The sequence below is a fragment of the Hemiscyllium ocellatum genome, chromosome 13 (genome assembly GCF_020745735.1).
Source record: "Hemiscyllium ocellatum isolate sHemOce1 chromosome 13, sHemOce1.pat.X.cur, whole genome shotgun sequence".
Lineage (NCBI taxonomy): Eukaryota > Metazoa > Chordata > Chondrichthyes > Orectolobiformes > Hemiscylliidae > Hemiscyllium > Hemiscyllium ocellatum.
In genome coordinates, this window is record NC_083413.1 from 4785008 (window position 1) to 4799127 (window position 14120).

Sequence of the window (14120 nt, forward strand, 5' to 3'; positions counted from 1 at the left end):
CACCGCACCTGTGATTATCGATGATACAAATATCTCAGCAAGAGGCCCAGCAATCACTTCTCTAGCTTCCCAGAGTTCTTGGGTACACCTGATCAGGTCCTGGGGATTTATCCACCTTTTAACCGTTTCAAGACATCCAGCACTTCCTCCTCTGTAATCTGGGCATTTTGCAAGATGTCACCTTCTATTTCCCTACAATTTATATCTTCCATATCCTTTTCCACAGTAAATACTGATGCAAAATATTCATTTAGTGTCTCCCCCGTTTTCTGTGGCTCCGCACAAAGGCAGCCTTGCTGATCTTTGAGGGGCCCTATTCTCTCCCTAGTTACTCTTTTGTCCTTAATATATTTGTGAAGACCCTTTGGATTCTCCTTAATTCTATTTGCCAAAGTTATCTCATGTCCCCGTTTTGCCCTCCTGATTTCCCTCTTAAGTATACTCCTACTTCCTTTATACTCTTAGGATTCAGTCGATCTATCCTATCTATACCTGACATATGCTTCCTTCTTTTTCTTAACCAAACCCTCAATTTATTTAGTCATCCAGCATTCCCTATACCTGCTAGCCTTCCCTTTCACCCTGGCAGGAATATACTTTCTCTAGATTCTTGTTATCTAATTTCTGAATGCTTCCCATTTTCCAGCCGTCCCTTTACCTGCGAACATCTGCCTCCAATCAGCTTTCGAAAGTTCTTGCCTAATATCGTCAAAAATTGGCCTTTCTCCAACTTCGAACTTCAACTCTTAGATCTGATCTATCCTTTTCCATCACTATTTTAAAACGAATAGAATTATGGTGTCTGGCCCCAAAGTGCTCTCCCACTGACACCTCCGTCACCTGCCCTGCCTTATTTTCCCAAGTGTCGGTCAAGTTTTGCACCTTCTCTAGTAGGTACATCCACATACTGAATCAGAAAATTGTCTTGTGTACACTTAAATTCCTCTCCATTTAAAACTTTAACACTATGACAGTCCCAGTCAATATTTGGCAAGTTAAAATCCCCTACCATAACTACCCTATTATTCTTACAGATAGCTGAGATCTCCTTGCAAGTTTGTTTCTCAATTTCCCTCTGACTATTGGGAGTCTATAGTATAATCCCAATAAGGTGATCATCCCTTTCTTATTTCTCAGTTCCATCCAAATAACTTTCCTGGATGTATTTCCAGGAATATCCTCCCTCAGCACAGCTATAATGCTATCCCTTATCGAAAATGCCATTCCCCCTCCTCCCTTGCCTCCCTTTTTATCCTTCCTGTAGCATTTGTATCCTGGAATATTCAGCTGCCAGTCCTGCCCATCCCTGAACCATGTTTCTGTAATTACTATGATATCCCAGTCCCATGTTCCTAACCATGCCCTGAGTTAATCTGCCTTCCCTGTTAGGCCCCTTGCATTGAAATAAATGCAGTTTAATTTATTAGTCCTACCTTGTGCCAAGGTAGCAAGGCCACACATACGGCTTGTGGGTGTGTAATGTGGTAAGCTGTTTTTTGGTGATCCTCCTTGAGGGAAGGATATTGGCCCAAGAGGTGGGGAGTTTAGATTATTTTCTGATCCAGAGAGATGATTCCACAGCTCCAGTGAAGGAGGGACTTAACACTGGCATCTGGTTGAGAGGTAGGACGTTACCACTATGCTACAAGAGTTCTTTGCAGCAAAACTGTAGAATCCCTTCAATGCAGACAGAATCTACACCAACCCCTTGAAGAGCATCCAATCCACACCCCCAACCTACCCTGTAACCCCATATTTACAGTGAGAGGAAAGTGGAGCACCCGGCAGAGAGAACGTGCCAACTCAACACGGGCAATCTCTTGAAGGTAGAATCAAACCCAGTTCCCTGGTGCTGTGAAAGCAGTAGTGCTAACCACTGTGCCACCGTGGTACTATGTTTAGATATTCTTAATTAATCTGCTCTGACATGTTATGATAAACCTCTAGAGGATAAAGGAATTGAAGGTGGTCCTTTGGTCTAGATGTAGGGACACTCCCACTGGTCCGTAAAATCTCTTGGAACAAGTCAATTAGAAAATACCCAAGAGGTTATTGCACATTTCTAGAGCAGATGGGACTTGAACACAGATCTCCTGGCTTGGACCACAGTACCGCAAGAATCCCGTGGTGACCCATTTAAATGTCCCAAAATGTTATGACATGAAACTGAATTGCTTTCTTCCCACCACCAAATCACCGTGATATTTTTCAGCAAATACCCACGCTACTAAATCAGAGTAATAGGGATATACATCATAGAAACAGACCCTTCGGTCCAACCCATCCACGCCGACCAGATATCCCAACCCAATCTAGTCCCACCTGCCAGCACCCTGCCCATATCCCTCCAAACCCTTCCTATTCATATACCCATCCAGATGCTTCTTAAATGTTGCAATTGTACCAGCCTCTACCACATCCTCTGGCAGTTCATTCCATACACTTTTATATCTTTCCCCCTCTCGCCCTAAACCTATGCCCTCTCGTTCTGGACTCCCCCACCCCAGGGAAAAGACTTTGTCTATTTATCCTATCCATGTCCCTCATAATTTTGTAAACCTCTATAAGGTCACCCCTCAGCCTCCGACACTTCAGGGAAAACAGCTCCAGCCTGTTCAGCCTCTCCCTGTAGCTCAAATCCTCCAACCCTCGCAACATCCTTGTAGATCTTTTCTGAACCATTTTTAGTTTCACAACATCTTTCCGATAGGAAGGAGTCCAGAATTGCGCGCAATATTCCAACAGTGGCCTAACCAATGTCTTGTACAGCTGCAACATGACCTCCCAACTCCTGTACTCAATACTCTGACCAACAAAGGAAAGAATACCAAACGCCTCCTTCACTATCCTATCTACCTGTGACTCCACTTTCAAGGAGCTAGGAACCTGAACTCCAAGGTCTCTTTGTTCAGCAACACTCCCTAGGACCTTACCATTAAGTGTATAAGTCCTGCTAAGATTTGCTTTCCCAAAATGCAGCACCTCGCATTTATCTGAATTAAACTCCATCTGCCACTTCTCAGCCCATTGGCCCATCTGGTCCAGATCCTGTTGTAATCTGAGGTAACCCTCTTCGCTGTCCACTGGGAGAAAAATTAGCAAAATTAGTAACGTGCAGATAGTGGGAATGCAGTTTAGACTTCAATGCTGTGGTTACCTGCAATTGTAATGCTGAAGCTTTACTCACACAGAGGGTGCTGTGTGTATGGGATGAACTGCCAGAGGAAGTGGAGGAGGCTGGTACAATTGCAGCGTTTAAAAGGCATCTGAATGGGTATATGAATAGGAAGGGTATAGAGGAATATGGGTCAAATGCTGACAGATGGGATGAGTTTAGATTAGGATATCTGCTCGGCATGGACAAGTTGGACGGAAGGGTCTGTTTCCATGCTTACATCTCTATGACTATGACTATAAATTGGGGCAAGACTTAGACAATTAGTAGGGCTCTGGGTAGTGTTGGAGAATAGGGTTCAGGTACACTAATTCTTTGAAATTTTCATCACGTTGACAGCATGGGTAAAGCATTTAGCATACTTGCCTTCATTGTGCAGACCTTTTGAGTATAGGAGTTAGGATGTCATGTGGAGGTTGTACAGGACAATGATGAGGCCTCTAATGGAGTACTGAGTCTCGTTCTGCTTACCCTGTTATGGGAAGGATATTATTAAACTGGAGAGGGTTCAGAAAAGATGACCAGGATGTTGCTGGGAATGAAGGGTTTGAGTTGTAAGAAGAGGTTGGATAGGCTGGGACTATTTTTCACTGGCACATAGATTGAAGGGTGACCTTCTAGAAGTTTATAAAGTTGAGGGGCAAAGATAAGCTGAATAGCAAAGGCCTTTTCTCCAAAGCTGGTGGAGTTCAGAACTAGGAGTTGTATTTTTAAGTTGAGAGAGATTTAGAAGGCACCCGGGGGGCAACATTATCACGCACTGGTTCTGTCTGGAATGAACTGCCAGAGGTGGTGGTGATGGATGCAGGTACAGTTAGAACATTTAAAAGACATTTGAGTACGTGCATGAACAGGAAAGATTTGGAGGGATATGGGCTTAATGCAGACAGGTGGGACTCATTTAGTTTAAGAACATGGTCAGCATGGACTAGTTGGACTGAAGGATCTGTTTCCATGCTGTATGACTTTATAACATCCAGCCAATCTTAATGTAATCTGCAAACTTGTTTCTCATCTCCTTCTTACCCCCACACTCTTACTAGGTCATTTAAGGAGCATTTATGAAGATCACCAATAGTAAGGGACCCAGCACTGGGTCTGATATGCCACTTGCATCAGACTCCAGTCATGCAAACTGTCTCCTACCTTCAACATCTGTCTCCTTTCACTAAGCCAAGTTTGGATCCAACTTGCCAAATTACCCTACATCCTATGATCTTTTATCATCTTTCTTTATCTTCATGTTGGATCTTGCTGATATCCATATAAACTATATCAATTGCTGTACCCTCATCCAAATACAGGGGAACCTTGATTATCTGGCAGTTGATAAACCAAATTTTGGATTATCCAAGCAAGATTGCAAGGTCTCAGTGCTTGGCTAGCAATCTGGTGTTCGGTTAACTTAACAAAATACTCCCTGCTCGTGTCCTTTAGATAACCTAGGTCCCTCTGTACTTGGTTTTCTCATTGAAAGAATTATCTGAACTTTGAAGGCATGACATCCCTCTGACAAAGCCATTTTGACTATCCCTGATCAAAACTTGCCTCTTTGAATGTAGATTAATTTTCTCCTTCAGTATTTTCTCTAATTGCTTCCCTCACACTGGTGTTACACTCACTGGTCTATACAGTCATTCTGCTGTAATGCAAATTTGCTGTAACGTGATTGATGAATTGGGGACACTTTTCTTACAGCATGAACTTTTAAAACATGTTGACTGTAATGTGATTTCAGTGCCAACATTTCAAGTGCTGTTTCTAAAGTGTAATTTTTCTGTAATGCACGGTTGTACAAGAACACAAACATTGCATTATTGAAGAATACTGTCATTCCCTGCACACTTTGTCACCCTTCTTGTAATGTGGAACTGCAACCCAAGTTTGAAAAGTAACATCCTATCTGACTGTGGCAGAAGTGAACTTTACCACCACCTCCAGGTATAGTTGACGAATCCATCCTCCTACCCATGTCTTTTCACTACTCTTGTTCAGTTGGTTGGACTGCTATCACCTGGGTCCTTCCTTTATCTGTCTACTCATACCATAACTAGAGAATCACGTAAGAATGATTTCTCTTCTCATGCACATATTGTATCCGGTGGCTGTAGGGATGTATCCTTGGCTATATCTTTCTTCTCAAATATGTGCGGTCTCTTGTTGACCGCATCTAAAGGAGCATTAATTTTCAAACTTACAGATTACACTCAGTTCTGCCTCCTTTCTTAATAATTCTGTCATTAGCTTGCTTATCTGACTCCATTTCAGAATGAGGAGAAATGTCCTCCAGTTAAATATTGGGAAGCCCTGTTTTTTTGGATCCCTGTACTATATGCTGTTTCCAAGCTATTAACTCCTTCCCTCTCCCTGTCAACAGTTTGAGATTAAACTGGTTTGTTCAGTGTCAGTCACATTTTATTTCAAGCTCATTTCTTACTCACGGTGTCACTGACTACCTTTGCATTCCCTGCCTCTGTTCATCTGCTGTGACCCTCATTGTGTCCTTGTTAACTCTAGATTCAATTATTTGAACACTCTTTCCTGAACTCCCGTATTCTTCCCTTTGTAAATAACTGGTCAGTGAAAACTCTGCCATTGTTTATTTCCTTTCCCCTGTCGCTTCTCTGCCTGTTGACCTATATTGGTTCCTGATCAAGCAGCAGCATGGTTTTAAAATTCACATTCTCACAACCTGTCTGTGTTGACCTGATCCATAACCCATGGAGATACCTGTGCTAATTCTGTATTCTTGATCATCCCCCCCCCACCATTTTTAATTGCTGCACTTTTAGTTGTGTGCTTTCACTTGCCTTGGTCCCAAACTATTGGTTATCTGACATCTATATTTCCTTATGTAACTCAATATTGTGGTTTGTTTTACTATGCTCCTAAGAAGCGGTTTCCTCTTGGCCTGTTGCCAGGGAGGAGGGTGGAATTAGGAGATAATCTTGGAGTGTTTGATTGTATTAAAGATGCTATGTAAACATAAACTGTTGATGAGATGATGGAAATAATGGAGAAGGATGTAGCTGAAGTAGACCCAAAGATCGTTCAAACTGTCTGAGCAGGCTGAAGTGCTTAAATGGCTTACTTTGGTTTCTTGTGTCCTCCACAATTTTAATATGTAGTGGTGAAACCTTGCTTCAAGTTGTCAAATCATCTTTATAAGGTGATAAATTCAAAGGAAAATAGATGGCACATTATATCACCTGTGATAAGGCTATAAATAGTACAGTTGAATAGAAGTGTCTTTCTCCAGCAGACCTGTCAATGTTAGTATTGTAGATGATGCAAATTGGAACAGGTGATCTGCTGTGACTAGCCTGTCCACTCTGCAGGCTGTTTCACTTCACATTCATCACTTGAATGAAATTTTTCTTGAATTTCAGAGGTAATCGCGCAAACTTCAGAACATCATGCCTTTACTGTTTACCCCTGGCTAGCTGCACCCCATAACTGACTTACATTTCTCGTCCAGCATCACATTTCGTGTTTCTCGTTCTTAGTCGAAGTAACTTTTATTCTTGTTTGGAGGAATTTTTAACTTCAGATGGATTTCGTTGTTGGGAGTCTGCTGTAAAGCTGTATAAAGTGGAAATTATACTTCTATAGTATGATGCCACAATAATGAAATGACATCATAAAGCATCTTCAATGTTTCTTTCCTGGGTTGCAAAAGCTAGACTAATGGATGATGGGGCTGTGGTAGGTTTGCCTAAGGCAAACAGAGTATTGTCCCTATGGCTAATTAGAGGTCATGGAGCAGTAATGGTGTACGGAATTCCATACTTCACTCTGGTAATTGGGCAAAAATAGAAAAAATGTGCGCTTTAAAAGACTGCGCCAGGTTTGTATTTTTAAAAAAAACTCGTTAGTAAGAATTTTTGTAGATATTGTAATATCACTACTCTTGTGTACCATGTGTTTGGAAAAACCATTGATTCTGTGCTTGTTTGCATAATCCAATTGCATGCTGCTTTTGTTATCTTAAAACTGGTGAGAGCTGTGATCTTTATTCTATTTCTTGTGTGCTTTCTTTGTCATGTGATTTCCTTTTGTGGCTGAATCCGAACAAAATGAAACCCATCTTAAGAAGGGAGAAGTACAACAAACGGGGAGTGGTTAGAGTATATTTAATCAAGTTTCTAACCCATTGATACTTCATTCTATTTGCTGCCAAGAGTACCATTGTGTGAATATTTAACTGTGAACTAGACCATACAATGACCAAACCATTATGATTGTACTAAAGCTGCTTATTGGACAGTCTCATTTGAGGAGACAATTTATCTGAAAGCGAAAATAATGAATAGTGAAGTTATAACACAGTAAAAACAATAACCGCAGATGCTGGAAACCAGATTCTGGATCAGTGGTGCTGGCAGAGCACAGCAGTTCAGGCAGCATCCGAGGAGCAGTAAAATCGACGTTTCGGGCAAAAGCCCTTCATCAGGAATAAAGGCAGTGAGCCTGAAGGGTGGAGAGATAAGTTTTTGCTGCAAACGTTTCGTTCCCTGGCTAGGGAACATCATCAGTGCGGTGGGAGCCTCGTGTGAAGCGCTCCCACAACAACGGATACCCGAGCTACAAATCTTCAATCAGACAGCGCTTCACACGAGGCTCCCACCGCACTGATGATGTTCCCTAGCCAGGGAACGAAACGTTTGCAGCAAAAACTTACAGCTCGGCGAGCAGAACCACAACAACGGATACCTGAGCTACAAATCTTCAATCAGATTTTAAAGGTGGAGAGATAAGCTAGAGGAGGGTGGAGGCAGGGAGAAAGTAGCATAGAGTACAATAGGTGAGTGGGGGAAGGGATTAAGGTGATAGGTCAGGGAGGAGGGTGGAGTGGATAGGTGGAAAAGAAGATAGGCAGGTAGGACAAGTCATGGGGACAGTGCTGAGCTGGAAGTTTGGAACTAGGGTGAGGTGGGGGAAGGGGAAATGAGGAAACTGTTGAAGTCCACATTGATGCCCTGGGGTTGAAGTGTTGCGAGGCAGAAGATGAGGCGTTCTTCCTCCAGGCGTCTGGTGGTGAGGGAGCAGCAGTGAAGGAGGCCCAGGACCACCTCGGCAGAGTGAGAGGGGGTTTGAAATGTTGGGTCACAGGGTGGTGTGGTTGATTGGTGCGGGTGTCCCGGAGATGTTCCCTAAAGCGCTCTGCTAGGAGGCGTCCAGTCTCCCCAGTGTAGAGGAGACCGCATCAGGAGCAACGGATACAATAAATGATATTAGTGAATGTGCAGGTAAAGCTTTGGATGTGGAAGGCTCCTTTAGGGCCTTGGATGGCGATGAGGGAGGAGGTGTGGACGCAGGTTTTGCAGTTCTTGCGGTGGCAGGGGAAGGTGCCAGGATGGGAGGGTGGGCTGTAGGGGGGCGTCGACCTGACCAGGTAGTCAGGGAGTGAATGGTCTTTCCGGAAGCAGAAAGGCGTGGGGAGGGAAATTATATCCCTGGTGGTAGGGTCTTTTTGGAGGTGGCAGAAATGTCGGCAGATGAATGGTTTATGCGATGGTTAGTAGGGTGTAAGGTGAGCAACAGGGGCGTTCTGTCCTTGTTACGGTTGGAGGGGTGTGGTCTGAGGGCGGAGGTGTGGGATGTGGACGAGATGCGTTGGAGGGCATCTTTAACCACGTGGGAAGGGAAATTGCGGTCCTAAAGAAGGAGGCCATTTGGTGTGTTCTATGGTGGAACTGGTCCTCCTGAGAGCAGATACGGTGGAGGTGGAGGAATTTGGAATATGGGATGGCATTTTTGCAAGAGGTAGGGTGGGAAGAGGTGTAATCCAGGTAGCTGTGGGAGTCGGTGGGTTTGTTTGAAAAAAAAAGTCGAGTGTCAAGTTGGTCGTCATTAATGGCGGTGGAGAGGCTCAGGAAGGGGAGGGAGGTGTCAGAGATGGTCCAGGTAAATTTAAGGTCAGGGTGGAATGTGTTGGTGAAGTTGCTGAATTGCTCAACCTCCTCGCGGGAGCACGAGCTGGCGCCAATGCAGTCATCAATGTAGCGGAGGGATAGGTGTGGAGTGGTGCCGGTGTAATTACGAAAGATGGACTGTTCTATGTAGCCAACAAAGAGACAGGCATAGCTGGGGCCCATATGTGTGCCCATGGCTACCCCTTTGGTCTGGAGGAAGTGGGAGGATTCGAAGGAGAAATTAAGGGTGAGGACCAGTTCAGCCAAACAAATGTGTTGGTGGAAGAGTACTGTTGGGGATGTCTGGAGAGGCAAAAACAGAGGGCTTGGAGGCCCTGGTCATGGCGGATGGAGGTGTAGAGGGATTGGATATCCATGGTGAAGATGAGGCTTTGTGGGACAGGGAAACGGAAGTCGTGGAGGACGTGGGTGGTGCCTCGAACGTATATGGGGAGTTCTTGGACTAGGGGGTATAGGACAGTGTCGAGGTAGATAGAGATGAGTTCAGGGGGGCAGGAGCATGCTGAGACAATGGGTCAGCCAGGGTGGTCAGGCTTGTGGATCTTGGGAAGGAGGTAGAATCGGGCGATGCTGGGTTCCCGGACTATGAGGTTGGAAGCTGTGGGTGGGAGATCTCCTGAGGTGATGAGGTTCTGTATGGTCTGGGAGATGATGGTTTGGTGGTGGGGTGGGGTCATGGTCGAGGGGGCGGTAGGAAGAAGTGTCCTTGAGTTGGCGTTTGGCTTCAGTGGTGTAGAGGTCAGTGTGCCAGACTACCATTTTGTCCCCCTTTGTCTGCTGGCTTGATGGTGAGGTTGGGAACACTGGACAACTTGTATGCCAAAGATCACGAGCAGAATGCAATATACAGAGCAAAGTTATCTCCCCATCATTGGGTCACTTCTAAGCTCTGTATTCCTGTCACATCCCTTTTTTGTCTTCCCTCAAGATCTGGGCATTGCTCTCTGGGTCAACTTATTGTCCATCCTTAATTGCCCAGAGGGCAGTTAAGAGTCAACCACATTGCTGTGGGCCTGGAGTTGCATGTAGGCTAGACCAGGTAAGGACAGCAATTTCCTTCCCTAAAGAAAATTAGGGAATGTTCAGAATCGTATTGTAGTCATTATTAGATGCTTCATTCCAGTTTTCTTTAAATTCAAATTCCATATGCTGTAGCGGGCTTTGAACCTGGATCCCAGACTGTTGGAGTATCTGGATTAATAGTCTAGCAGCGCAGAGATCAAGAATTTTGCAGCCAATAATGCTCCTATCTCTCGTACCCATCCACCGTCTGCGTGACAAGTCAGGAATTTTCCCATGGCGATTCACACTGATGATCCCTGGAATGGTAGGCCTAACATATTATGATTGACTGAGGATCCTGGGATTGTATTCAGTGAAGTTTAGAAGGTTGAGGGGAGATCTAATACAAACTTAAAAGATAATGCATGGCTTAGGAAGGGTGGATGCTGGGAATTGTTTCTGTTAGGCGGGGAGCCTATGATCCACGGTCACAGCCTTAGAATTAGAGGGGGTCAATTGAGAACGGAAATGCGGAGACATTTCTTCAGCCAGAGAGTGGTGTTCGTTCCCAAAGAGCACAGTGGAGGCCGGAACGTTGGGGGTCTTCAAGGCGGAGATTGATAAATTCTTGATCTCGCAAATAATTAAGGGCTACAGGGAGAGTGCGGGTAAGTGGAGTTGAATTGCCCATCAGCCATGATTAAATGGTGGAGTGGACTTGATGGGCCGAATGGCCTTGCTTCCACTCCTATGTCTTATGGTCTAATGGTCTAATATGATGGAATATTTTGCACTGGCCTGGATGAATGCTGCTGCTTAAGCAAATCAAAAACATGATGCCTTCAAAACTAAGCAGTCCACTTGTTTGGCACCCAATTGATCACATTCACCATTTGCTGCCTTTGCCAATGGCACCCCATTTATAACTGTCACCATAGCAGCAATGTGTATCATCTACAAAATGCAATGTAGTTACTTCCCAAGGTTCCATGACAGCACCTTTTGAAACCAGCAAGCTGTACTGCTGTGAAATACTAGGGCAGTAAGATGTGTTGTGTGACTACTTGCAGGTTCCTCCCCAAGTCACATCACATTCTGGCTTGAACTGTGTTGTCATTTATTCACTGTCACTGGGTGGAATCATGGAATTCCCTTCTCAACAGCAATATGACAGCACATATTGCAGCAGTTCAAAAAGACAACTCGCCAATTAAGGTTGGGTAACTAATGCTCGCTTGGCCAGCAACGCCCACAGCCCATTAACAAATTGAGTTTCATTTATTACTGGTTGAGGAATTTCAGTCATTAATCACATGACAAGTTATAGTCCAACAGGTTTATTTGAAGTCGAAGGCTTTCGGAGTGCTCCTCCTTCAAGTGACTTATGACCTCATCCATTCCAGTCCAACACTGGAACCTCCACATCATAATCTGTTCTGTTTGCACAGAACTAGTTTAATGAATGCATATTTGGTCCCACTGACTTTGGTAAGAACGTGTGGGAAAAGTTTCTTAAAACGTTAACATAATCTAGAAAGAAAAATGGTATTTGGAAAAAATAATTCTTTTTTGAATGTCATACTTATTTGAAAAGTACTCCTTTTAACAGCTCCTAAACCCTTTAACAATTACAAAGGACCACCCCTCTTTTAGTTGAGTTTTATTCAACTATTGAACTAAACAAAGCACAATGCGCAAGATCAACATCAAATCACGTACATAAACAAAATGTTGTTTTGTGGCCAAAGATGTGTTTTGTTTAAGTCTATCCGTTCACATTTGAATGTTCATATTAGAGTTAGTAGATTCATCTCTTGTCCAGCCTAAAGTTCAATTGTATCTATTTTGGTACAAAGGGAATATAGATTTTCTTTTTGGTTCACCTGCACGTGTAATAATGCTGGTGATTCTCAAAGGGAGAATTTATTATTGCCATGTGAACAATAAGACTTTGCAGTTATTAAATTGACTATTCTGTTGACAAATTAACTAAGTATTGGAGATGGAGAAATAAATCGAGAGATTTTCCATCCTTTTGAAGCAGGGCAGTTGTACTTTCTAGCTTTGTTCTAAATCTTAATTTACCAACAAAGCTGGTCTTTCTACCAAACTGCTTTTGATATACAAATTTGATTCCGAAGCTATCATTCGCAATACAATTGCATGTTCCGTACTTAAATCTCAACTGCAGTTGTTCACAATGTTACTAATTTAAAAAAAAATTTCTTTGCAGAAGATCTGAGTTTGCTGCAAAATCTAAAATTCAAGTTGTGTCTAAGAGGGCTAGTTTTCTGCAATCAACCTTCAAACGGTAGGAACTTTCAAATGTGAATTGAGACTTGGGGAACTTGCAGTGATTACTAACATTATTTGCATCATTATGTTAGTGATTAAATCACCCGCCACAACAAATCCATTGTTGTATGAAATACTGATCTCCAGTTCCAGTGAGGCCTGTCAGCAATTCTGTTTTGTTTTTCTCTTTTTGTCTGTGTCTTTCTCTGCCACAAACAAGGTCATTGTCCAACGAAGACAACCTGGCAAAGAGTATGACTGAAACAATTCTTACACTCCTGTTGCTTACCCTGTGAACTTTGGCAACAATAATAGCTTTGTTTGCAAAATTCCCACTTGAAGTTTTTTTTTTCAGGTTAGATTCCCTACAGTGTGGAAACGGGCTCTTCGGCCCAACAAGTTCTCACCAACCCTCCAAACAGTAACCCACCCAGATCCATTCCCCTACCCTATATTTACTCTTGACTAATGTACCTAACATGATGAGCAATTTAGCATGGCCAATTCACCTGATCTCTTTGGGCTGTGGGATGAAACCAGAGCACCCAGAAGAAACCCACACAGACACGGGGAGAATGTGCAAGCTCCACACAGATACTGGCCTGAGATGGGAATCGAACCCAGGTCCCTGGCGCTGTGAGGCAGTAATGCTAACCACTGAGCCACTGTGCTGTTGTGTAATATCTTTCCTATGTTTTGTCCTTGCTAATAACGTGAAATAGCTGAAAGCACGTTAGCAGGTTTTTCTGCACCGTACTTTTCTCTCTACCTCCAGATGAAGTGAGTGAGTTGGTCACAGTGTAAAGTGCTCTCATCTGTGTCCTGTTCAACTCCAGGATGATCTTCTATTTTCATACTCCGTTTCCCATTCCATTCTATTAGCTTTCCTAATTACTTGTCACTCCATGCTTCGAACTAGCTCAAATAGAGCAAATCCTCTTCTAACTTGGTTTGACAATTACTTTTTCTACCAAGTGTTCTATCTACAGATTTCAAACGCTGAAATCTAAAATTCATTTATTACTTTGGAGAAATGTTGAAATTCACACTAAATTGAGAAAACTCCAAATTTATATTTAATTTGAAACTAATCTTTCACATTTCATAATTACAAACAATGCCAAGAATCAAGTTGCTTTGTTTTGCAGCACATCACCTCTAATCAGTAGTGCAGAACATTGTCCTATTTGTATAACAAATCTTACGTTTTAACTTGAAAGAGAACTTTATTTGAGCCTATCATGCCAGACAAAAACCTAATAAAACCCGGAGAGCATTTGGTGAAGAAATTGTTAAAATGGTCATTGAATTGGTCAAAAACATTTGACACTTCTCTTTGTAAATTGATTCTTGCTGAATTGATATCACACAACAGCCATCTAACTTCGGTTGTTCTTTTGTGCATTCACTTGAAACCACTTGTTTGGGTGAAAGATTTTGTCTGTCTTTGAGGACAAGATAGTTTCCAAATGGCATTTTAGTTTGCAGAAAACACATAGGTTTACTGAAAATCATTAAATACAATTTATTGTGAATCCTGAATCCGAGCAGATCAGATAATGCTACCTATGCTTGGCATGCTGTGCTCAACTTTTATTTTACGGGTTCAACATCCTAACTTTGTCACAACAAATTGCTCAGATCCTTCTATCTGGAACATCTTATGTTTGTGTGTTTAAAAAGCATGCACAGTCTACAGTATGCTAGTGTGC

At 42.9% G+C, this 14120-nt stretch overlaps 1 protein-coding gene across 9 annotated transcripts in view; it reads left to right on the top strand.

Moving 5' to 3' along the window:
• The window catches only part of trip12 (thyroid hormone receptor interactor 12), a 210236-nt gene that overhangs the window by 36578 nt on the left and 159538 nt on the right, over positions 1-14120 (top strand). The window contains exon 3 of one of the 9 annotated variants that reach the window (XM_060834485.1): positions 12347-12424. The exons of the other annotated variants lie outside the window; for them this stretch is intronic. The gene's annotated coding sequence lies outside the window, so the exon portion shown is untranslated. The remainder of the gene's footprint in view (positions 1-12346; positions 12425-14120) is intronic. 9 annotated transcript variants of the gene reach the window in all.